This window comes from Triticum aestivum, chromosome 5A (genome assembly GCF_018294505.1).
Source record: "Triticum aestivum cultivar Chinese Spring chromosome 5A, IWGSC CS RefSeq v2.1, whole genome shotgun sequence".
Classification (NCBI taxonomy): domain Eukaryota; kingdom Viridiplantae; phylum Streptophyta; class Magnoliopsida; order Poales; family Poaceae; genus Triticum; species Triticum aestivum.
In genome coordinates this window covers 215,550,158-215,573,671 of record NC_057806.1, presented here as the reverse complement: position 1 = coordinate 215,573,671, position 23,514 = coordinate 215,550,158, and positions in this window count along the sequence as shown.

Here is a 23,514-nt window from a genome sequence, read left to right as displayed (position 1 = left end):
TAATGGTGGTAAAAGTAACAGTAGTGGTTGTTGTAGTAATAGTAACAGTGGCAACGGAAAAGTAACTAAGTAAAGATCAATATGTGAAAAGCTCGTAGGCAATGGATCAGTGATGGATAATTATGTCGGATGCGATTCCTCATGCAACAGGTATAACATAGGGTGACACAGAACTAGCTCCAGTTCATCAATGTAATGTAGGCATGTATTCCGAATATAGTCATATGTGCTTATGGAAAAGAACTTGCATGCCATCTTTTGTCCTACCCTTCCGTGGCAGCGGGGTCCTATTGGAAACTAAGGGATATTAAGGCCTCCTTTTAATAGAGTACCAGACCAAAGCGTTAGCACTTAGTGAATACATGAACTCCTCAAACTATGGTCATCACCGGGAGTGGTCCCGATTATTGTCTCTTTGGGGTTACCAGATCATAACACATAGTAGGTGACTATTGACTTGCAAGATAGGATCAAGAAATCACATATATTCATGAAAATATAATACATTTAGATCTGAAATCATGGCACTCGGGCCCTAGTGACAAGAATTAAGCATAGCAAAGTCATAGCAACATCAATCTTATGACATAATGGATACTAGGGATCAAAACCTAACAAAACTAACTCGATTGCGTAATAAATATCATCCAACCCATCACCATCCAGCAAGCCTATGATGGAATTACTCACGCACGGCGGTGAGCATCATGAAATTGGTGATGGAGCAAGGTTGATGATGATGATGGCGATGGATTCCCCTCTCCGGAGCCCCGGACGGACTCCAGATCAGCCCTCCCGATGAAGATTAGGGCTTGGCAGCGGCTCCATATCGTAAAACATGATGAATACATCTCTATGGTTTTTTCTCCCGAACGTGAATATATAGAGTTGGAGTTGACGTCAGCGGAGCCTCAAGGGGGCCACGAGGCAGGGGCACGCCCTGCACCCTCATGGATAGGGTGTGGGCCCCCTGGTGCTGATTCTTTCGCCAGTATTTATTATTATTTCCAAAATGTGTCTCCATAAATTTTAATGTCATTCCAAGAACTTTTATTTTTGCACAAAAATAACCCCGTGGCAATTCTGCTGAAAACAACGTCAGACCGGGTTAGTTCCATTCAAATCATGCAAGTTAGAGTCCAAAACAAGGGCAAAAGTGCTTGGAAAAGTAGATACGTTGGAGACTTATCAGATACCCCGAGAGATATTGAGATAGACATATGGATGGAAGGATACAATACGTGTGTTCCTGATGGCTAGTGAGAGATAGTCATACTTAGGGGGAGTGCGTGCGCCTATGATGGAGTGAGGGATTATGGTACTTAGGGGGGTGCGTGTCACATAGAGAGAGAACAAGGGAAGAGAGTGTTAGATGGGTCTATGTAGCGTGAGCGAGACATGTGTATGTGTGAACCAGGGAGATATAAAGTCTGAGGGAGATAGAGGAGCCCCGATAAGGCTGAGTGGTGCGTCAGATAGCTGAGAGGGGGAAAGAGATATTCCATCCACTCGATAATGCAGTGCTTGTAAAAAATTTAGAAGTCGAACTTTGGAAGCTTTGACCAGGTTTACGCAAATGTTATCAATATCTGCAATACCAAAGATACATCATACGAAACTACATCTCATGATGAATCTAATGGTATATATATGTTTGCCGTTCTAGATGTAAATGTTTTTCTCCACGTACATGGTTAACCTTTGTGATGTTTGAATTTTCAATAAATCTATATGCTATGGACCTAAGAGAGTGCCTAAGTCGAGAGAGATCAAGTGCGGGTGAAGGATAATGAGTGAGTGTCCAAAAAGAGTATGTGTGTGAAAGAGAAAGGGACAACAAACGTTAAATTAGAGAGTGTGTGTGTTTTTTCGTTTCTTATGCAAACATATCACGCATGCATCTCCGAGATAGAAAAGCGAGGTGAGGAGATACACGAAGATAGCTAGTTCGTGATTGTTTGCAACGAAGAGATACACCCCTATAGCACATGTCCAATAGAGGTCTGGTCAACAAGGAACAAAGGTCGAGAGGGACGCATGGAGAACATGGACGCATGGGGAGGGAGAGAGGATGTGTTTGTGATAGAGAGATCCCCTCGAGATATGGGTGGGAGATCGAGGGAGGTGCGTGCACGATAGAAAGATGCCCCGAGAGAAATTGAGATAGACCATGCACATGTTTGTGATGGAGACTAAGAATTAGCTAGTCATATACATATAGGGGGGACTACGTGTGCCTACAATTGAGTGAGAGACCATCATACTTGGCTAGGCATGAGATTGTGTGAGTGTTCTTGTGAGATGGAGAGAACGAGGGAGAGAGATAGAGTTTTAGATGGGTCTATCGAGTGCGAGTGAGATATGCATGTGTATGTGTGACCCACGGAGATGGAGAGTTTGAGAGAGAGAGAGAGGGAAGAGCTCCGAGACTACAGAGTGGTGCGTGAGAGAGTTACGGGCAACGAGTCAAGGAATTTGTGTGCGTACGATGAATGAACCCAAGATATTTAGCTTGGACTAGAAAATCATACATAGTATCCGAGAGAGACCTATAGATGGAGTATATATGCATGCGAACTAGAAAGACCCCCCACCCCCCCACACACACAGAGATGGAGAGAGAGGGAGAGAGACCAACAAGGTTTGTGTGTTGGATGCATGCGACAGAATTGAAGATTTTCGGCGAGAGAGAGAGAGAGGCAACAGGAGTCTGGGAGAGGGGGAGGTCGCGTTTTATGCATCAAAGACGGATATAAACCATGTTTCGATATAAACTTGCATTCAAATATTTAAATTGGAGAACATGTTGTCTGCAATCAACACATGAACGGAGATATGCGTATATCAAACAAGTTCATTAATTTGACTTTCAACATGTTCATGGAGTACTATAATACTGTACAACATGCTACTCGATTGAGGTGTTCAATTTTGGATTTAGTTCACTATATTGAACTGGTGAACGAGCTATTTCATTGAATCGAGAAATTTCATTTTGGGTTTGATTCCCATTTTTGAGTGGGTCAACTATTTGTCATATAGTAAATCGTTAGCAACGAGCATGTAAAAACACATTACTCCCGAGCATCATCTCTCCATCTAAAAAAGAAGTGGCAAGCTAATATTTCAAAATTTGATTCAAATCGACTTGGTAAGGTACACATGGATGCTCGTTCTCCCAAAATTTGAACGAATCGTTAAACACCCTCTGCTCGGTGGAATTCGCCCAAGCAAATAAGTGGGAGACACAAAATTACCAACCTATGTGGAACACGCATCAATTGGCCCATTGTACATCGAGGGTAGGTTCGTAACTTCATCCAAGTGCGCCTGCTCCTCGGCCAAAATGGCATGTGCCGAATAATTCATAAACCATGGTCGGCAAAACACCCTCTCCTTGCCCGAAATAGCTCGTGCCCACTATTTAAAAACATGCTCTCCTTGCCCGAAATCGCTCGTGCCCACTATATTTCAAAACACGCCCTCCTCGCCCGAAATCGCTCGCGCCCACTATATTTCAAAACACGCCCTCCTTGCCCGAATTTGCTCGCGCCCACTATTTGGGAGAAGCAAAGGTACTATCCCCGACCCTTAGTACACAAAGACAAGCCGAGAAGCCTAAAGGCAGGGGTAGAACTGTAACTCCCTCCCCCCACATTTTAGACAAATGAGTCCGTAAGACATGGTTCCCCCTCCCAATTCCCCATTCATACCTCGTGGGTGCCAAATTGACTTCTCCTTGGAAGCTCCCTTCTCCCGAGCCGCAAAACCTCAGCCCCTCCTCCATGGTGCCCCCCCACAACAAATTCACAGCCACCCTCCTCTCTAATCCCGGAGACGCTGTCTATTTGTCTTCGTGCACTGGGCCATGTTCCTCTTACTCCGTGTTGCCGGAGCTGCCTCAACGATGACCGCGTGAACCATACTGGAGCCGATTCACCCCCAGCATTGTTCACGGCGCTGGAGTGGCTCCAACTTCGAATCCGTCCAGAGCCCCACCGCTGCTTCCCCGTAGTCGTCGACCATCGCGACATCTCTCCTTCGCTGTCGCCGGTAGCCACCGCAACCACGTCGGCCTCACCGACTCGACAACTGGAGCTGCCTACTTCACCGGGCCGCCAGATAAGTCGCACCCTCATCTCAAATCACTTTATTTAGGCATTAGTTGTCTGAATTTTTATTCTGGGCCAATCGATTCCCAATGGAAAGTAGCACCCCTCGAGGCGGCGGATCTCCTAGGCTGCCGGTTGGTTGGTGTCTAACGTAAGGGTGCGGGGGCACAAGTTCACCGCGGAAGCAGCGCTTAGATGGCTATCTTAGAGTTGCGTGGGTTGAAGGTACTGCCACCGCCGGATCTGGATGACGGCGAGTCTTTGTCGATTGGCCTGGGGGCGGCGCAACCATGGCAGTGCGGTGGGCCGGGGAGCGGAGTTTTGGTCAAGGCCATGGATGGCAGAGGCTAGCTGCTCTGTCAGTGGTTGTTGGCTCTTCGAGGAAGATTCCGAATAGTATTAGCTGGGAGGCACAAGACGGCCATCAAGCCATCCGACGTAGATTGGACAGTACAAAAATAATATAAAATCGTGTGACCCCAATTTAGTCTTCAGTCAACAAACGTGTGACCACTCTCATACCTTGTTGTTGATCTCTTAGGGTATTTCTTCAGATCAGAGAGATGTGTCGGTCTTAACATTATGCGTTTTCTACATCTTCAGCCACACCGTCTTCCGACTCACCGCATCTGCTCCAATAAGGGAAGCATACACCATAAGGGAGCTATAGTCCCCACTCAACAGTTCCCTGCATCGAATGCGTGTGCCCGACATGGACAGCCACAACAACGGTAGGGCCATCGACAAGTCAGCACATGATGCTCATCCTTTGGATGGCGGCCAGATAGGTTGTACCCTCATCTTACTTGTGTGCAAAATTTACGGCTTTGTTATCACATTTCATTGTATATTCATGCTGATCTCTTACGGGTCTTGTTCAGGTGTTAATGTTGTTCCATAGTTCAGCTAAGAGACTTGTTCTTTAGGTAACGCTATTCCATAGTTATCATCCATCAACCAATGCTATCCCACACATTGGTGATTATAGTATTATACCACTTCTAGTATTACCTATGTTGTTCTTTAATACTTTTGTGTCCCATCTAGTTAATCTCGAGTACAAACGATACATATTCTGTAGCTTTCATCTATGTTCTCCCTTTAGTTTTTGAGACCTGTTGCTGCTAGTTAACCCCAGTCCTACTATTTATGTCGTCTCCTACAGGCACTCATTACATAAATCTAACTACTAGTTGTCTTCCATGAAGGTCAGATATAATTGCACACACTGATTTATCCACAAGAACCTCACGGAGCAATGTAACGGCCAACAAACTTGATGTCAATGATACCCAATATGATGGAACATGTAAAGGCAGTTCTTCACAAGACTTTCAGAAAGATGGTAAATCCTATTCACCCCACAAGGTCCTTGCTCTAACTTGGCCCTTGCTATGGGTACAACATGCATATAATGTCCTGGAGTGCATCTACTCTGTTGCAATGCCTTGTGCTTAGCCTGCTGATCATGCATGTAAATATGGCATGCCTTCCTATTTTTCAGTACCTATTCCATTCATGATAACATGTTTTCAAATTCAAGTACTGTCATTCTACTCTATCGCAATGCTATCTGCTTAGTTTGGACATCATGCTTTTGACTATCTTATGCATTGTTATTCATCAGTATGTACTTCATCTATCTACCATACCATGCTCATTTTTTTACATTGAAGTGTTGTTCTAGTGGTCTCTTGCAATGACATCTTAGTTTCCCAATCATACACGCATATGTTGCCTTAGTGTTTTTCTGTATGTACTCCGCTAGCATACAGTTTTACATTCAAGTAGTGTTTTTTTACACTGTTGTCTTGTCGTATCCCTAGCTCTTACATCATACTCCCTCCGTCCGGATTACATGTCGCAGAAATGGATAAAACTGGATGTATCTAGAATTGAAATATGCCTAGACCCATCCATTTATTTCCGAATGGAGGGAATACATGTCAATATGTCATGCTTTTCTATTCTTCAGTACCTATTCCATCTCTGTTGTAGCATGTTTTATAATTGAAGCACCATTCTTCTATATAAGGCATGCAAGGGGAAGACGGCTATGTTAGAATCTGAAGGGTTAAAACCAGGTCTTTGCAAAAGATCCAAACGCCAGGAGATAATAAACCAACTCCAGTTTTCATAGATACTACTCTAGCACAGAGAAACCCAACTCCCACTGATAATGAGCAGATTCCAGTGGCCAAAGAACTAGTCCTCTTTAGTCTAGCAAAAATATGTCAACTCCATTTTATGAAGCATGTGCGTATCCTCGCATCATGAAATTTTATAGCATTCTGATCATATTTTCTACATGTTTCTTACCCATCTGTCTTTTAGAAAATAAGGTTAAACGATAGAAGATTTCCTTCATTGGGATTGTATTCGAGGAAAGTATCTTGCGGGAATTCTCTGTGCTCCAATGCTGATATAAGTACCTGTTGTATATCACTATATTTTTACATCAGCATGTATTTTGGTAATAAGCGTGAATCCAACCTTTATCTGATCTAAAATTAGGGCGACAATGTTGATTTTTGTAAGGAAAACTGCCTGGTAGTTTTGCATACTGAGCTACATGACTGTAGTATCTCATATCATGCACATTACTGAATTGTACTGCTGCTCTGGTTGCCCATTCATTCATTGTGCGAATGTTGCTTTCGTATTACCTTACCTGGTCGATGATAGATGTGCCATATTGTGTTAATTTCGTGTAGGCTGCTGTGGTCTGGTTGCCCAAACGTTCGTTGTGTCGATTTTGCTTTCCTATTATGTGACCTGGCCAATGATAGCAATGCTAGTGTGATAATTTGGTGCAGGCTGCTGAAGATAAGAAGACGAACTCTAAAAACAGCAAGGCAACCCCATTGTTTCTTCCCAATAAATCTAGGCAAGGTAATATGGAAATAACTCTTGATTAATCTGTTCGATTCCCCTCCTAATATATGTTATGATGCAGTGGTTGAGACACTCTCCACTATCAACAATACAAGCCTACCAAAATCGCCATATGAATCTGTTTAGTTTCCTTTGTCTCAAATGCTATGGAAAAAATGTATGTTTGTGAACCAATTAATGGTTGAAGCAATGATGGAAATGGTGGATGAATCAGAGGTGCACATTCGTGCGCAACAACAACTGATCAATGTTTTCAGAGACAGTGTAGCAAAGAAACAAGAACTTGCCCACATGCTTATGGGCGTCATCCGCACCGAGGTTGCAGATTGTGACGTTGTAGATCATTAGGTTCTGTTCATTTATTTGCACTGGCATCAATCTTTGATTGCCCAGTGGATGTAATTTCCTGTAATATATGCTGGATGTGCAACATTTTTCCCTGTATGCAGTACCTTTGCTTGATCTGTTTTGGTCCTGTGCATAATTGCTCGTCGTAATGGGCTCAAATTATCTAATTGGGCCTAAAGACATGTATGAACTTTAGTGGGCCCATTAAGTTAATGGGTGCATTAAGTTAATGGACCGTTACTAGGCCGAAAGTTAATGGTCGGGCCTCTTACCTCCCTGGTCATTAACAGATTGACAATGAAGCGGGCAACAGGTGGGCCCATTTGATTCCATGGGCCGTTAACAAGCCGATACTAAGTTCGGGCTAGATATGGCACAACTATACTGTGGGCCTTTAGCGGGCCGAAAGGGAAACCGGGCTCGTATTGGACCATGAAGAGCATGGGCAGTTAAAAGGCCAAAACTCAGGTCCGACGGCAAGTGGCCCAACTCACTTATGGGCCGTCAATAGGCTGAAAGACACACCGGGCCGGAAATTGGCCCAACACTTAAATGGAACGCTAAAAGGCCAAAAGATGTACATCCAGAAAATTGGCCCATCCCTTGAATAGGCCGTTAATAGGCCAAAACCACATCGGGCCGATATTGAGCCCAAATAAATAGCGGGATGTTAACAGGCTCGAATTGACGATGGGATGTAATAGTGTCAAATCGTTAACGGGCCATTGATGGGCCGCATTGGCACATCACATATGGGCCGTGGGCTTAAATGGACTTGACACAAGTAGGCCTTATATGGGCCGGCCTGCTAATTCTTACCGGGCCGGCCTTTTTCACCGGAATGTGCCACTGTTTGGCCGTGCCACGTGTTGATCTATCATAGGCGCCTCCTATACAATGAATGGATGACATCTGTCCCAACGGTGAGCCGACATGTGGTTCCTCCGGCCAAGGAGAATTTTACACGGCGAAAATCCCCATTGGTCTGGGCTGTTAATGGGTTATCGGATCCAAACCGGAACCCGATAGCTTAACATTCACTCATTACGGTGGATGCCACGTGTCGGTCACCCTTGACGAAAGCACTTCTATGATGCGCGATTTATCGTCATGGAAGTGGACATTTCCGTGATGATAATTTTGGTAATGTCATGGAACACTTCTACGACAGCATAGGTATGACTATCTTGATTCTGTCATAAAATCGTCATGGATGTACATGCATGACGTAAAACATGACCTACTGTGACAAACACGTATCATCACGGAAGTGTATTTTTTTGTAGTGTTAGTTTCATCCCATGGCTTATATATGCTCACTGTTCAGGATATCGGTAGCTGGTACCATATAGGACGGGGGCTGATAAGGGACTAATCGGTGAATCGGACTTTTAACGGAATATATCTGCAACCCATTTATCGTTAGGTTAACTAGGGCCATATGTAATATATCTGAGGCTACATAGCAACATGCTCTGTACTTAATGTCTAAATATGCAATCCTAGGCTACATAGCAACAAGAAAGAGTGTTAAATTAATGTTCTGATGATGTCTAGATATACGTAGAAGAGTGAAAGCAACAACAACAATAACACAACCCTTTTTGGATATTCAACTTAGTTAGAGGTTAGAGTGAACCGGCATCAAGTGAGGAAGCTGATAAAGATTTTTAGTAAAATGGGTCCAAAGATGGCAATTAAACTATTTGTTTACACTTTATCCAAGACAATAGCGAACTACAGGACCATAAGTAAGAACTCTGCAGCCTTCTTTTTACTGGCCGTAATGAGTTGTGTTAGATGACAATGTTTGAATCTTTTTCCTTTGCAGTGGTTGCCAAAGTAGTTTACTCAAGATTACCTCTCAAACTACATGATAGGTGGGCATGCAAAGATTAAAGTATTTCTACCAGAACATGATGATTATCTGGATGTTTTCGTAAAGACCGTGAAGAATGGGCGGTCGGCCATCACAAGGGGTTGGACTAGAGTCATGCATGCCTTCTACATGGAGGAGGGCACAGTATGGGAATTCTGCTTCACCTTGTTCAGCAACCAGAATGTATTTCGCCTCTTTCTTGACCGTCTTTAATAGTACAAGTATACAACTATGGTTCATCATTCTTTATTTGGTTCTTATGTAATTCTTGAACATATGTACCTATGAATCGAATAATGCATTGGTTGTTTGAACCTGATGGATATGAATAAAGCTATAGCATACATTCAAATTCAAATTCAAATCCGATAAAATTTGAAATAGCAGTAATTAAATTACAGTGAAATTACGCTCTCCAGGTCATTACGGCACACGCGGTTGGTAAAAACACAAATATTTGCGATATACACCATAATCAAAGACAATTCACAGAGAGGAAACGTGTGCAAGCATGCACACAGTTGCTGTTTGCAAAGCGTGTGCGATGTTAGACAATATCACAAACGGTGCGGGGAAACTAAACGTTTGTGTTAGTTTCCTTATCGTACACGATTCACAACCATCAACTATTTCTGATGAAGTATGCATCGTAAACATTGCACCATAGAATAGCGTGTGCAATAGTTGCTGTGTACGATGATGTTCCGACAGTCCGATGTTTCGTAATCCTGTCCGACACTCGTACGACAATTAGCTAATCTTCTTAATTAGTTATCGCATACGGTTTGGGAAAAGAGAATGTGTGTGATGTATGCTTATCATACACGTTCTATAATAGTGAACCATTTGTGATGGGCTGCGCATCGTAAATGTAGCACCACAGAATACCGACTGCGATGGCGAGCACAAATGAGTAGGAGTACTGTATATGCATCTTGGCTCCCTATTCTCGACAGTTTCTGGGTCATGTGGGAAGGACGCCCCTATCACCGTCACTCACTAGGCGACGGTTCCAAATGCCGCCGTGGAAAGGGTTAAAAACCGTTTGTATAGAACCGACGCGTACCAGTGCTGGTACGGTTGTAATTCATTCCCATTCCTGGCATGGGACCTAAACATGCACCCAAGGACACATGTATAATTTTTCTAGCCATTTTGGTGAACTGGAGCATGTATTTGTAGTTTAGATTTGAATTATGGACATGAAATGCCTAGGAAACTCAATTAGTGTATAAAAAGGCCAAACGAACCCTGAATAAGTTTAAATTTGAGCACGGATATCTTGTCGTTCCATGTTGCCGGTAGAAGAAAATACAAGGCGAAAAGAGGCAGTGATTATCGTTTCCCCCACAAGCGGGACATGTTTCCCTATCGGAACCATGAGGCTTCTTTGAGAGAAGCTCCAGTTTGTAAGAGGCTTGTAATAAAAATTGCGCCAAAATGGACGAAAAAAATTCCTCGACAAACATGTGCCAAGTTTCTTCGATTTTCGAGTGAGTTTTGGATTTACTGGGATTTAAAAAATGAGATTTTTCTCACGAAATGTTTTCAAATAGCACATGGTTCACTCACGAAAGCCGAGTGCCTACCAAACTGTGGCCGAGACACCCCCTTCCCCCTACTGCGCACGCGATCTTAGTCGTGCGTTCTGATGGGCTAGAACCCGAACCCCACGGATCGTACGTCTGCACCGTTGGATGCTCCCAGATCGAACGACAACCCTCAGCCCTTTCGACAGCACATGAAGTACATGGGTAAGCATTGTGCGCATGTGTCGTGCTAGCTCACGCTTCCTTCTCTACTTTGTTTTCTAAACAGGCTACCATTTCCCGCCACTCCTGTCATCGGTTTCCCGCCTCTTCTCCCATCGGTTTCCCGCTACCAGTGTCAGTGCTAATTGAAGGCTAGATGGCAACAAACCAGCCATGTAAATATCACACGCTGTTTCTAAAAGCACAAACGTGCGTGCTAGGAGGGAGTAGGTCCATAGGGTGACCAACGTGAAACACCTTAAAGGCAAGGAGGCAATTCCTACCAGCAAGGTGATGCTTCCCATCCGCTAGCCTGGTCGAATAGAACGCAGAAGTTAAGCGTGCTCAGGCTGGACTAGTCCAAGGATGGGTGACCCGACAACAAGTTACATGGGAAGAGGTGCTTTTTAGTGGGTTCGATCTTACAGTGCTTGATCCCAGTGACAGAAGGGGAACCAACACGTATGTATCATTGCTACTAAGGATAAAATGATGGGGTCTATCTCTACATAGATATATCTTGTCTACATCATGTCATCGTTCTTATTGCATTACTCCGTTTCTCCATGAACTTAATACACTAGATGCATGTTGGATATCGGTTGATGTGTGGAGTAATAGTAGTAGATGCAGGCAGGAGTCGGTCTACTAATCTTGGACGTGATGCCTATGTAATGATCATTGCCTGGATATCGTCATGAGTATTTGACGTTCTATCAATTTCCCAACAGTAATTTGTTCACCCACTGTTTGCTATTTTTCTCGAGAGAAGCCACTAGTGAAACCTACGGCCCCCGGGTCTCTTTCTCATATTATTTGCCTTTGCGATCTACTATTCCTTTGCTTTTATTTTCATATCTACTAAACCAAAAATACAAAAATACCTTGCTGCCATTTATTCTTATTTATTTTATTTGGCATTCGATCTATCAATCTACTACAAATTTACCTCACGTCGGTTTGCCTATCTTGAGGCACCGTACCCCGGAAGGGATTGACAACCCCTTTAATACGTCGGGTTGCGAGAAGTTGTTATTTGTGTGCAGGTGCTGTTTACGTTGTGTTGCTTGGTTCTCCTACTAGTTCGATAACCTTGGTTTCACATCTAAGGGAAATACCTACCGCCGCTATGCTGCATCATCGCTTCCTCTTTGGGGAAATACCGACGTAGCTTCAAGCGACATCAAAAAGAATTTTTGGCGTCGTTGCCGGGGAGGATCTTCAACATATACCAGGTTCCTAATCACAAATCTCATGTCCTCGCAATTTACATTATTTGCCATTTGCCTCTCGTTTTCCTCTCCCCCACTTCACAAAAATTTGTCGTTTTATTCGCCTCTCTTTTTCCGTTCGACGTTTTCTTGCCGGGTCTGTTTTTGTGTGCGTTCTTGTTTGCATAGTGATGATACCTCAAAGAAAACATTATGATGTTCCTTACCCCAATATTTTGCTTGAAATTGAGAAAAGTACTAAGGAGTATATGATTACACAATTTGAGCATAATAGGTATTTTACCGAAGAACTTAAGGTGCACTCTGTTGTGCTGGATGCTATCACAAAAGAACTTGATGATATTAGTAGAGAAGTTTGCAATATCCAATCTAAGTATGCTTTTGTTGAAAGTTTGCTAGGAAAAATATCCGATGCACAAGCCACCTTAGTAAATCAAATGGCCGCTAAACCAATCTCGTTAGAAGATAAGAATGGTGAAAATCTTAAAATGATTGGTGTTTCTTCTATTGATTCCTTGTTTAGTAAATTTAAGATTGATGAAAAAGGGACTGGAGAAGAGTCAACTTTAGGTAGAAGGTGTCCCAATGATTCGGAGGGTGAAAATCTTGTTGAGAAAATTGATAAACGTGGGTTTGAAGAGGTCAAAACTATAGCAGTGATGTGCCCACTCTTTTGTATTACAAAGACTTTAATTATGATAGTTGCTCTTTGATTGATTGTATTTCTTTGTTGCAATCCATGATAAGTTCACCCCATGCTTATGAACGAAATAAAGCTTTTACTAAACATATTGTTGATGCTATGATTAAAGCTTTTGAAGAAAAATTGGAATTAGAAGTTCAATTCCTAGGAAATTGCATGATGAATAGGAACCTACTATCAAAGTCAAGATTAAAAATTATGAGTGTTTTTCTTTGTGTGACTTGGTTGCTAGTGTTTCTACTATTCTGAAATCTTTATGTGATGTGCTTGGTCTTACCGATCTTGAAGAATGTTCTTTAAATTTGCACTTGGTGGATTCTACTATTAAAAAGCCTATGAGAAGAATTAATGATGTTCTTATTCTTGCAAATAGGATTTATGTGCCCATAGATTTTATTGTTCCTGATATTGATTGCAATCCGTCTTGTCCAATTATTGTTGGTAGACCGTTTTTACGCACTATCGGTGCCGTGAATGATATGAAAGAAGGCAATATTAAGTTCCAATTTCCTTTGAGGAAGGGTATGGAAAACTTTCCTAGAACAAGAATTAGGCCACCATATGAATCAATCATGAGGGAATCTTATGGATCTCGAAACAAAGCTGACAAAACATAGATCCTTGCTTTATGCCTGGCTAAGGGCGTAAAACTATAGCGCTTGTTGGGAGGCAACCCAATGAATAAATTTTATTTTTGATTTTTGCTTCCTTTTTTTGAGTGTTAGCACAATTATTCTACTGTTATGATTGTGTTTTTTATGTTTTAATTAGTGTTTGTGCCAAGTAAAGCCTTTAGGATCTTCTTGGGTGATAGTTGTTTGATCTTGCTGAAAAAATAGAAACTTTTGCGCTCGCGAAAATAATTTTATTGTTTTACCAGAGAGCGACAAAATACCCTTTCCACTTGCAGTAGATCATTATACAAATTGCTCAGGTCGTCTTAAATTTTCATAATGTTTGGAGTTGTAGAAGTAGTCAAAATAGTCAGATTGCTACAGACTATTCTGTTTTGACAGATTCTGTTTTCTTTGCGTTGTGTGCTTATTTTGATGGCTCTATGGTTTTCTTTCATGAGTTTTTGCCATAGAAACGTTGGAATACAATAGATATAAAGCAAGAAAAAATATGAATTGGTTTGATACAGCACTTATAGTAGTGATTTATTTTCTTGTACTAACGGATCTCACGAAGGTTTTGTTGAGTTTTGTGTGATTGAAGTTTTCATGTTTTGGGTTATCTTACGATGGATGAAGCAATAAAGAGTAGAATAGCCTAAGATTGGGGATGCCCCGGTATCCCAAGTTGTTATCCAAAAATGAGCAACCAACTAAGCTTGGGGATGCTGCCGAGTGGCATCCCCTCTTTCTTCTAACAACCATCGGTATTTTACTCAAAGCTATATTTTTATTTGTCACATACTATGTGTTTTGCTTGGAGCATCTTGTATGATATGAGTCTTTGCTTGTTTTATTTTGTGTTTTTAGTCTTGATTCCTTGCTGTAACACCCCGGATATGATTTACCTAATATGTAATCCAACTCTTGCCGTTTCCGGCGTTAAGTTATTTTATTTTCTCGGGTTCGGGTTTTTGTCTCCGTGTGTTGTTGTCGTTGTCATGCATATCATATCATGTCATCATGTGCATTGCATTTGCATACGTGTTCGTCTCATGCATCCGAGCATTTTCCCCGTTGTCTGTTTTGCATTCCGGCGCTCCGTTCTCCTCCGGTGGTCATTTCTACCTTTCTTTCGTGTGTGGGGATTAAACATTTCTGGATTGGACCGAGACTTGCCAAGGGGCCTTGGTTTACTACCGATAGACCGCCTGTCAAGTTTCGTACCATTTGGACTTCGTTTGATGCTCCAACGGTTAACCGAGGGACTGAAAGGGCCTCGTGTGTGTTGCAGCCCAACACCCCTCCATTTTGGCCCAAAACCCACCAAAACCTTCTCCATCATCTAGAGCGTTCGATCACGATCGTGTGGCCGAAAACCGCACCTCATTTGGACACTCCTAGCTCCCTCTATGCCTATAAATACACCCCCCTCCGAAATTCGCGGTTCCCCTCTCCCGAAACCGTAGATCCATCTCCACCCGCCGCCGACGGACGAAGTCCAGACAGGCCAGACATGTCCGACCTGTACCGCGCCGCCGCCCTGCGCCAGTAGCGCGCCGCCACGTGTCGGGGCCGGCGCCCCACATCGCCGCGAATCCCGCCGGCCCGCCGAGCCCGGGGGAGGCTCCCGCGGCCCAGTCGACGACCCCGCCGCCCGGTCTTCGTCCGCCGCCGCCCGGCGCCTCTTCCCCGACCCCGGCCGCCGCCGGCCACCTCCGCCACCGCGCCGCCATTGCCGAGGCCCCCGCAACGCGGCCTCCTCGCCGGCCGGCGCCCCTCATCGCCCCGGCGCCGCCCCACCGTGCCGCATCCACCTCCGGCCACCAGCTCCTCCGGCGTCCACGAGCTTCTGGCGAACATCGGTTTCCGTGCCGCTACAGTAACTCCGGCGAGATCCGATCTGGATCTGGAAACCCTAGGGATTGACCTTTTTTTCCCTAAGTCTACAGATTATTTAGCTAAGTTTATCGTGCCGTAACTTTGCATCCGTAGATCCGTTTTGGGCATATAGCATATCAAAATGTTTGTCCCAGAGAGCACATCATTTCATCTCATTGCATCATTTTAATTTGAGTTCATCTTGATGCCCGAAATGCTGTTGGAAGAGTGCTATTTGAGATAATTGTCAGATCTGCTGCTCCAATTAGCTAATTGTCATTTTTGCCATGATTATTGTGTGCATGATATGCCCATGAGCTCTACATGTGTTTTGTCATATGATTTGTCATCTATCCAGAGGTGCCATCCATGTATTTTTGTGATGTGTGTGGTGAATGGCACAAGCTTGCAAAGTGGTGCATCTGTTAATGCTGATTTCAGGGACTTAGCAATTCCACTAAGTCCTTGGACTGTTTTTATCAATATGCCATATGTTCATGTTGTTTCCTAGTGATCCGTGCCTCTTTTGAGGATGATCAGTAAGGACGATTTGTTAATCTTGTAGTGCTCTATCCACCCATGTATTTGTTTGCAATTATGGAGCACCCTAGCTTGAGTCAATCGAGCTCTACTTTTGCTATTTCGTGAATCTGGGCAGATTGTCTACTTGTTAGCGATTTTGCCGAGGATGTTGTAGTTGATCCATGCATGCTATGTTATTGTTCTTGCCATGTCTAGCTTGTATAATGTGTATTCTGGATGGGTGTATGCTTAGATTGTCATGACATGCTCTGTAGTGAGTGCATCGAGCTCGTAAACATGCCTACTTGATATCTGATTTGCATGTTCCAGTTTTTCACTAAGTCTGTGATCTGATTATGTTTTTGCCATGTTCACATGCTTGCAATTGTATTTTCTGATCCCTTTTGGCTCAAGGTCACTAAGGGACTTTTGTTAAGCTCTTTGAGTAGCTCCATGGCATGCTTTACTTTGCCATGTTAAGTTCCTTTAGCATATAGTTTTCTTGCTCCAAAGTGTGCTACCTGATCTGAAATTCCGGACAAGTGTTAATTTCACAAAGTCTGAAACCTGTTTACCAAATGCACTTTTGCCATGCTTGTTTGAACCTGTTAATGGATGAATTGGCCATAGCTCAGTGTTCATCTTTTGTTAAGAATCATGAATGGATCACTACCATGTATTTTGTTGTCATGTTTGGGTGCTGTAGCATGTTTGTCTTGTTGCATTTAGATGGCTACTTGCTGTATATCACAGACCGCTGCCATATTTGAATTGCTTGCCATTTCCAAACCGTGTATCCGATTCCGGTGTTCTTAATATCGATTTCAACCGAAATCACCTCATCTTTCCAGTGGCACACTTGGATTTCCAAGTTGAGGCCAGGTTCATTCTTTCCTTGTCAAATCTTGCATATGCATCACATATCGCATCCCGCATAGCATACCATGTTTGCATCATGTTGTTTGAGTTTGCACATGGTTGATTGTGTCCTCTTTGCTTGTTTGTCTTGTTTGGGTAGATCCGGGAGATGAGTTCGCTAACGAGGAGCCTGTTGAGTTTGCTTCCAAGGATCCAGTCAACTCTGACAACTTTGCAGGCAAGATGATCATACCCTCGAAATCACTTCTATCTTTGCTTTGCTAGATGCTCGCTCTTTTGCTATGCCTATGCTATGATGCCTACCACTTGCTTATCATGCCTCCCAAATTTCCATGTCAAACCTCTAACCCACCATGTCCTAGCAAACCGTTGATTGGCTATGTTACTACTTTGCTCAGCCCTTCTTATAGCGTTGCTAGTTGCAGGTGAAGATTGGAGGCCTTTCCTTGTTGGAACATTATTTTTCTTGTTGGGATATCATTATATTATCTTGTTATCTTAATGCATCTATATACTTGGTAAAGGGTGCAAGGATCGGCCTTTTGCCTAGTGTTTTGTTCCACTCTTGCCGCCCTAGTTTCCGTCATATCGGTGTTATGTTCCCGGATTTTGCGTTCCTTACGCAGTTGGGTGATAATGGGAACCCCTTGATAGTTCGCCTTGAATAAAACTCTTCCAGCAATGCCCAACCTTGGTTTTACCATTTGCCACCTAGCCTCTTTTTCCCTTGGGTTTCCGAAGCCCGAGGGTCATCTTATTTAAACCCCCCGGGCCAGTGCTCCTCTGAGTGTTGGTCCAACCTAGAGCACCGTGCGGGGCCGTCCCTTGGCAACTTGGGTTACGTTGTCTCCCGTACGCTTAGCTTATCCGGTGTGCCCTTAGAACGAGATATGTGCAGCTCCTATCGGGATTTGTCGGCACATTCAGGCGGTGTTGCTGGATTTGTTTTAACTTGTCGAAGTGTCTTGTAGAACCGGGATGCCGAGTCTGATCGGAATGTCTCGGGAGAAGGTATATCCTTCATTGACCGTGAGAGCTTGTCATCGGCTAAGTTGGGACTCCCCTGCAGGGATTTGAACTTTCGAAAGCCGTGCCCACGGTTATGGGCAGATGGGAATTTGTTAATGTCCGGTTGTAGATAACTTGAACCTTAACTTAATTAAAATGAATCAACCGTGTGTGTTACCGTGATGGTCTCTTCCCGGCGGAGTCCGGGAAGTGAACACGGTGTTGGAGTAATGCTTGCCTCAGGTTGTTCTCTAGCTATTCATTCATGCTTTGCCTTCTCTTCTCGCTCTCTTTTGCGAACAGGTTAGCCACCATATATGCTAGTTGCTTGCTGCAGCTCCACATATTACCTTGCCTTACCTATAAGCTTAAATAGTCTTGATCGCGAGGGTGCGAGATTACTGAGTCCCTGTGGCTCACAGATTACTTCCAAACCAGATGCAGGGCCAGACGACTCCGTTCCAGATGATGCGCTTGAGCTCAAGTGGGAGTTCGACGAGGACTCACGCCGTTACTATTCGTCTTTCCCTGATGATCAGTAGTGGTGCCCAGTTGGGGCGATCGGGACCGTGTCGGATGTTGGGTTGATCTTTTATTTTGGCACCGTAGTCGGGCCATGAGTGATTGGATGATGTAATGCTATTTATGTACTTTGTTTGACGTGGCGAGTGTAAGCCAACTATGTACCTTCCCCTTTTATTATCTATATTACATGGGATGTTGTGAAGATTGCCTTACTTGCGACATTTCTTTCAATGCGGTTCTGCCTCTAAGTCGTGCTTCGACACGTAGGAGATACAGCCGCATCGAGGGCGTTACACTTGCTTAACACACCTATTTGAGAGAGCCAAAATTATGTCATGACTTGTTAGAAATGCTCTCTTTGCTTCACTTAAATCTTTTATGAGCTATGGACTTGCTCTAGTGCTTCACTTATATCTTTTTGAGCATGGTGTGCTTAGTATTTTTGAAGAAATGCTCTCTTGCTTCACTAAGATTTATTTGAGAGTTAGTAAAATTTTCAAGAAATTCTCTCTCGCTTCACTTAAATTAATTTGAGAGAAAGAAAGAAATATTATGCTCATGATCTTCACTTATATTTGTTAGAGCTTATGAAAAGCAACACATAAAAATTAGTCCCAAAGTGATAGATATCCAAGAAGGATATAATAAAAACTTTCATGAAGATCATTGGACAAAATAAACTTGATTCTTAGTAATAGTTTTGAGATATGATGATGTGATATGTGAGTTATGTTGATGAGTAATTACGCTTTAGTAAGAATATTGGTGTTAAGGTTTGTGATTCCCTATGCAAGCATGAAAGTCAATAGTCATGCAATGAAATTATATCATACTTATGGTGCATTATTCAGTGTTAATTATGCTTAAATGCTCGCTTATGAGATTATTTTTTTCTTGGTTGATCGCTTCTCAATCTTTTGCTAGCCTTCATTTTGCACTAAGTATGATCACTACTTGTGCATCCAAAAACCTTTAAACCAGTTTTGCCACATGATTCTACTATATCTACCTATATGCGGTATTCTTTTGCCGTTCTAAGCAAATTTACATGTGCCATCTCTAATTTTCAAAATAAACTTCTCTTTTTGTGTGTTCGTTTCGCTCGCGGAGCGGTGAGGGGTGGCTAATATTTTCCATGCTAGACGTGTTATTCTCATGATGAGTGTTTATTCACTTGTCATTGCACGAGAGTAAGGCAAAGGTATTAGGGATGCCCAGTCCTGAAATGAAAAAATGAATTTACTTTATGTTGTCAAATAATAAATTCGTTGGAAAGTGTTGGTACGGAAGGCACCCGTGGCTACAGTTAGCCATGGAAATTGAAAGTATGGTGGAAAAAGGAATAAACTTTAGTTTCTGTTTGGTAACCACCTATGATATATTTAGCATGGAAAGTGTTGGGAACTCTAAGTCATTTTCGTTGGTGGGAAGGATACACCTCCCAAAATGGTTTTTATCCCTAAGTTTTTCTCTTTGAGCTCTGGCACCTCTACAAATCCCCACTCCCCTCTGTGAAGGGTCTTTCTTTTACTTTATGCAATTTTTATTTTGAATTTGAGTCTCCATCTTCTCTTATAAAAGCACCAACTAGGAGGAAATACGATCATACTTGAGTATTGGGTGTAGTTAATATGCGAGTGTGTTTCATGAATGGATCAATGGTTGAGAATGATGGGCTAGGGATAACTTATTTTAGCATTGATATTTTGGAAGACATGGTTGCTTGCTGATATGCTTGAGTATTTAAATTGTCATGTCAAAACTAGACTATTGCTTTGAGCAACATAAAAGTCCAAATGTCCATGCTATAAATAAAAGAATATGATATGACATGTTAGGCAGCATTCCACATCAAAAATTTGCTTTTATCACTTCCCTACTCGAGGACGAGTAGGAGTTAAGATTGGGGATACTGATACGTCTCCAATGTATCTATAATTTTTGATTGTTCCATGCTGTTATATTATCAATCTTGGATGTTTTGTAATCGTTTTATAGTCATTTTATATCATTTTTGGTACTAACCTATTGACATAGTGCCAAATGCGAGTTGTTGTTTCTTCCATGTTTTTTACATTGCAGAAAATCAATACCAAACGGAGTCCAAACGCAACGAAACTTTACGGATATTTTTTTGGACCATAAGGAACATAATGGGCCCTGGCTGCGCCTGCGGGTGCTCCGAGGAGAGCACAACCCACCAGGGCACGCCAGGAGGCCCAGGCATGCCCTGGTGGGTTGTGCCCACCTTGGGTGCCCCCCCCGAACCGCCTCTTTGCTCTATAAATACCCCAATATTCCCAAAACCCTAGGGGAGTCGATGACATATTCATCCAGCCGCACAGAGTCCAGAACCAGTAGATCCAATCTAGACACCATCTCAGATGGAGTTCACCACCTCTGTTGGTGCCTCTCCGATGATGCGTGAGTAGTTCTTTGTAGACCTTCGGGTCCGTAGTTAGTAGCTATATAGCTTCATCTCTCTCTCTCTCTTTCTCTCTCTCTCTCTCTCTCTCTTGATTATCAATACAATGGTCTCTTGGAGATCCATATGATGTAACTCTTTTGTGGTGTGTTTGTTGGGATTGATGAACTTTGAGTTTATGATCAGATCTATCTTTTTATATCCATGAAACTATTTGAGTTTCTTTGATCTCTTTTATGCATGTTTGCTTATAGCGTCGTATTTCTTCTCCGATATTTGGGTTTTGTTTGGCCAACTTGATCTATTTATCTTGCAATGGGAAGAGGTGCTTTGTAGTGGGTTCGATCTTACGGTGCTTGATCCCACTGACAGAAGGGGAACCGACACGTATGTATCGTTGCTACTAAGGATAAAACAATGGGGTCTATCTCTTCATAGATAGATCTTGTCTACATCATGTCATCGTTCTTATTGCATTACTCCATTTCTCCATGAACTTAATACACTAGATGCATGCTAGATAGAGGTCGATGTGTGGAGTAATAGTAGTAGATGTAGGCAGGAGTCGGTCTACTAATCTTGGACGTGATTCCTATTTAATGATCATTGCCTGGATATCGTCATGAGTATTTGAAGTTCTATCAATTTCCCAACAGTAATTTGTTCACCCACCGTTTGCTATTTTTCTCGAGAGAAGCCACTAGTGAGACCTACGGCCCCCAGGTCTCTTTCTCATATTATTTGCCTTTCCGATCTACTTTTCCTTTGCTTTTATTTTCAGATCTAGTAAACCAAAAATACAAAAATACCTTGCTGCAATTTATTATTATTTATTTTATTTGGCGTTCGATCTATCAATCTACTACAAATTTACCTCATGTCTGTTTGCCTATCTTGAGGCGTCGTACCCCGGAAGGGATTGATAACCCCTTTAACACGTCAGCTTGCGAGAAGTTGTTATTTGTGTGCAGGTATTGTTCACGTTGTGTTGCTTGGTTCTCCTACTGGTTCGATAACCTTGGTTTCACATCTAAGGGAACTACCTACCGCCGATGTGCTGCATCATCCCTTCCTCTTTGGGGAAATACTGATGTAGCTTCAAGCGACATCAACGTGCCGGCCATCCGCCGCATCTCGACGTCTACTAGGTCGGCATCGACCCCTCTGCGAAACCCTAGCTCCCCCAATCCCCCCTCGTCTCAATCTCTCCTCCCACCCTCGAGGCCGAACCACACATCACCATGGATCCGTCGATCTCGTGGCCACTGTGCTCCCCGACGCTTGGGGGGATGTTCGTGAGCTTCACCGCCGCTGTCTCCTTCGCCTACGTGCATCGAATCGAGCAGGGACGCCCTATACGCTCGTCACCGCGTTGTCTTCCTCACATTCGGCCACTGCACTGCATCACCGTCGTCCCACACTCCGGCCCTCCCCGACTCTCTCCGACCACGTCCGCAACATCTCTGTGAGGCCCCCATTGATTCCGTCCTTTCCCTCCCCCTTTGTTTCTATCGTTGTAGCCATCGTGGTCAATGCTCGTCGTGGCCGCGCCCTGAGGCCGTGCTGCTCGCATCCTGGGTTCTCCGCCTACGCCCGTACTCGCGTCTGCGGGATGCCCCTGCCCTGCACCCTCACGCATGGCCGCCCTCCTCGCCTCTGCCCATTCGGAGTGAGCTCGCAGGGGCCGCGCTGTCACCGCCCTCTCCTCCCGAGGCCCTATTTCCCCCGCTGCTGCGTTCTGCTCTTCTCTCGCCCCCGACCGCTCCGCTGCCGTTGCAGCCGGACGCCACTGCCACCTGCTCGCGCCCTTCTGCTCCGCCTAGCGCTCGCTGGATCCTCTTGTCGCGCCTGGTCAACCCCGTGGTCCCTCACTCATGCGACCTCACTCCGGCCGCACCCATCATCTCCAATTAGAATAGTGTGTCCATGCACGGATGCAATGTGGCCAAACGATGTCTGCCATCGATATCTCAAATACAAATCAGTCTGACCTTGTTCAATGTGTATATAGTACAACATGCTCGTTTCCAAACCACACCACGCATATCTCAGTTATATTCATGCATGCATGGGTTTCAAACATCATGATCTCTTATTCAAATATTTGAATTCTACTTCACATTGATTATGAAATCACCTGGTCTTTTACAGCCACACAGTCATCTTCTCTTTATAATTGTACCATTAACTTTCTCTCATGCCTGCATGCACACACAGTACCAGTTGGCATTATCCATCGCACACATGCAATCTTTTTCTTCAGGTCGGTCTCCCATGCATGCACACACACACACACACACCTCCCCCTCCCCATCATATCGGGCATTCTTTATCTCTCACCTGCATGTGCAACGATGGATGTTCCTCTATGTGTGTGTATATATAGCTAGGTCTTTCACAGTTTTCCACACAAACCGATCAATCTATATATCTAGTGAGGTCTCACCCTCTTTCCCACGTCCACATCGATCAATCTATACCTCTCTATATAGGATTACATAGCTAATACACCAACATTAATTATATATCCAACGTCCCCCTCTCATCATCCATGCCTCCGCTTCATCTCTCAGATGCGCACAGTGGCAAAGACAGGGGGTAGCAAGGGCCCTGCCCCCCTAACATCACTATATATCGAGGCTAATATGAATGTGATCGTTAGACAATTGCTAGTAAAATGGTTTAGGTTGATGAATTGGCCCTCCTCATAAAGGACTAGCAATGCTTGGCCCCTAGCTCA